Raw genomic sequence first — 2,871 nt, 5'->3', positions numbered from 1 at the left:
TGACTAGGATGAAGCCCTGTCTTCTGAGGCATTTAGGCAGTGGTTAGAGTCAGAAGAAAAGTACACAGAGGAAAAGAGAAAAAAGAAAGTAAAGAAGGCTTTTTTCTTTTCCTATTTTTTTCCCCATGAGACTATAAAGGTCAAAGTTTTGAAAAATGTGAATGAGTTTGGAAGCTGTGAACGGGGAGGTGCAATGCTGGAAAATACAGCAAAAGGAAAACGTGGGCACTAGACCTTTGGGTTCTGTAACAAAGAGACCATTGGATTTCTTCTTAGTTCTTTTGAACTCTAAATTTCCATGAATGAACATTCCTAAAGTTGTTATTGTCGTGTACCATTGAGTAGAAACTGACTCATAGCTGACCTTTTGGGGACTTTTCAGAGGCAGTAAATCTCATGGGAGGGGATTTCCCATCTCCTTTGGAGCTGCTCTGGATTCAAACTGAGTACCTTTGCTTTGTCTTTGTGACAGAAATGAAGCTGGAGATAGAATGATAGAATTTTGAACAATCAACAATTTACTCATCGCAAATACGTTTTATAAGAAACACAAATGCAAGCTGTACACATGAATTTCACCTGATGGTATGCATAGGAATCAGATTGATTACATCTGTGGAAAGAATCACTGGAGAAGCTCAATATCAGCTGTGAAAACTAGGCTAGGTGCTGATTGTGGAACAGACCATCAACTACTCATATGCAAGTTCAAGCTGAAGCTGAGGAAAATTAAGTAAAATTCGCAGGACCCAAAATTTGACCTTGAGTCTATCCCACCTGAGTTTCAAAACCATCTCAGGAACAGATTTGAGGTCTTGAACACCAATGAGCCAAGACCATATGAGTTGTGGGAGGATATCAAGGGCAAAGACAGAGGAGGAAGACAAGACCAAGATGGATGTCAGAAGAGACTCTGAATATTGCACCAGAGTCCTGAGAAGTCAAAGCAAAGGGAAGAAATCAAGATATGAAGGAGCTGAACAAAAGATTTATTTTTTTTTTCCTGACACAGTCTTTATTGGGCCCAGGCCCGAATTCACGCACATGCTTATCAGCTCAGATCTTTTTGAAAGCAGGAATGTCGACACTCTGTACGTGCTCCTCAAACTTGGTGATCTTCTCCTCGAGCAGGTCGGTGCCAACCTTGTCGTCCTCCACCACACACTGGATCTGCAGCTTGCGGATGCCGTAGCCCACTGGCACCAGCTTGGAGCCCCTCCAGGTCAGCCCGTCCAGTTGGATGGAGCGCACGCAGGCCTCCAGTTGGGCCATGTCTGTCTCATCGTCCCAGGGCTTCACGTCCAGCAGGATGGATGACTTGGCCACAAGCACGGGCTTCTTAGCCTTTTTCTCGGCGTACTGCCTTAGTCGTTCTTCCCACAAGCGGGCTGCCTCCTTGTCCTCCTCCTCCTCGTCACTGCCAAACAGGTCGATGTCATTATCTTCGTCATCCTCTGCTGGTGTGGCCGCTTTCTTGGCTGGGGAATCCACTTGGAGCATGGGAGACATGTGCTGGGTCTGCGGGGCTGTGGCACAGTGGGTGGGTGAGTTCTTTTCCAGCATGCTCAGCTGGGCCTCCAGCTTGGAAAAGGCTTGCTGTAGGTCCTGCACCACACTGCGCAGGCTCTGGTTCTCCACCTCCAGGCTGGCGATGCGCACAACAAGCTCGCTGTGGTCCCCTCCAGGTCCACTGGATGCCCCAGTGCTCCCTGCCAGGGATTTCTGGATGTTTTCCCGAGCTCGTGCGATGTCCCGGAGGATCACGCTGGCACCGTTCTCCTGGCGGGACGAGCTGGCCATCGGCCTGTTCATCTGCTCGTAGAACTTGGCGTTCAGCATCATCGTACTTGAACTTATCGAACCAGACCTTCTTGTGCCTGAGGAAGTTCGTGGCCATTTTCCTGACGCCTGCCAAGGACACAGTGACCACGACGCGAGCGGACAACGCACGGCTTTGAGGAAAGGACTGAACAAAAGATTTTAAAGGGCAGCTTGGGAAGACAAAGTAGAGTATTATTATAAAATGTCAAAGAGCTGGGATCAGAAAATCAAAAGGGCCAGACTCGCTCAACATTTCTTAAGCTGAAGGAACTGAAGAACAAATTCAGTATTGATTTGCAAGACTTAAGGATGCTTTGGGCAGAATATTAAATGATCCAGAAAGCATTAAAAGAAGATGGAAAGAGTACACAGCGTCATTGTACCAAAAGGAATTGGCTGACAAGAATTTCACGGAACAATGTATGAGCAAGAGCTTATGGTGATGAACAAATAAGTTGAAGCTGATTTGAAAGAATTGGCAAAAAACAAGGCCCCAGGAATTGACAATTGGCAAAAAACAAAGCCCTAGGAATTGACAGCATACCAACTGACATATTTCAACAAACAGATGCTGCCCTAGATGTGCTTACCAAGTTGTGCCAAGAAATCTGAAGGAAAACCACCTGGCCAACTGACTGGAAGAAATCTTTATTTGTTCCCATTCCAAAGAAAAGTGACCTGAAAGAGTACAGAAATTATTCACCAATGTCTTCAATATCATATGCAACTAAGATTCTGCTGAAAATGGTTTGTCCTAGATAGAGTGAAACCAGAATTCTCCTTAGAAGCAAGGATTCTGAAGCTTTGACATACTTTGGGCATGTTACAAGAAGGAATCAGTCCTTGGAGGATGGAGGGACAATTCAAGAAGGCTAGGCCCTTGATGAGACGGATTGACTCAGTTACTGGGGTAATGGGGGTAGGCGCAGGATAGAGCAGGGTTTAGAGCTGTTGTACATATGGTTGCTATGAGTCAAGTGACTTGACGGCACATAACAACAACAACAACAACTTTTGAGTTGGCAGTACAATTCACTATTCACTAAACAA

The 2,871-nt window shown here is 45.7% G+C and overlaps 1 pseudogene; it reads right to left on the bottom strand.

Annotated features, from left to right (window-relative positions):
- Positions 1-1,056: 1,056 nt before the first annotated feature.
- On the bottom strand, positions 1,057-1,912 carry LOC102868097 (annotated as a pseudogene).
- Between the last annotated feature and the right edge of the window lie 959 nt (positions 1,913-2,871).

The sequence above is a fragment of the Elephantulus edwardii genome, unplaced genomic scaffold (genome assembly GCF_000299155.1).
Source record: "Elephantulus edwardii isolate Elephantulus edwardi_28Jun2011 unplaced genomic scaffold, EleEdw1.0 scaffold00332, whole genome shotgun sequence".
Lineage (NCBI taxonomy): Eukaryota > Metazoa > Chordata > Mammalia > Macroscelidea > Macroscelididae > Elephantulus > Elephantulus edwardii.
The sequence above is the reverse complement of the archived record's forward strand: the minus strand, read 5'-3'. Positions and strand labels throughout refer to the sequence as shown.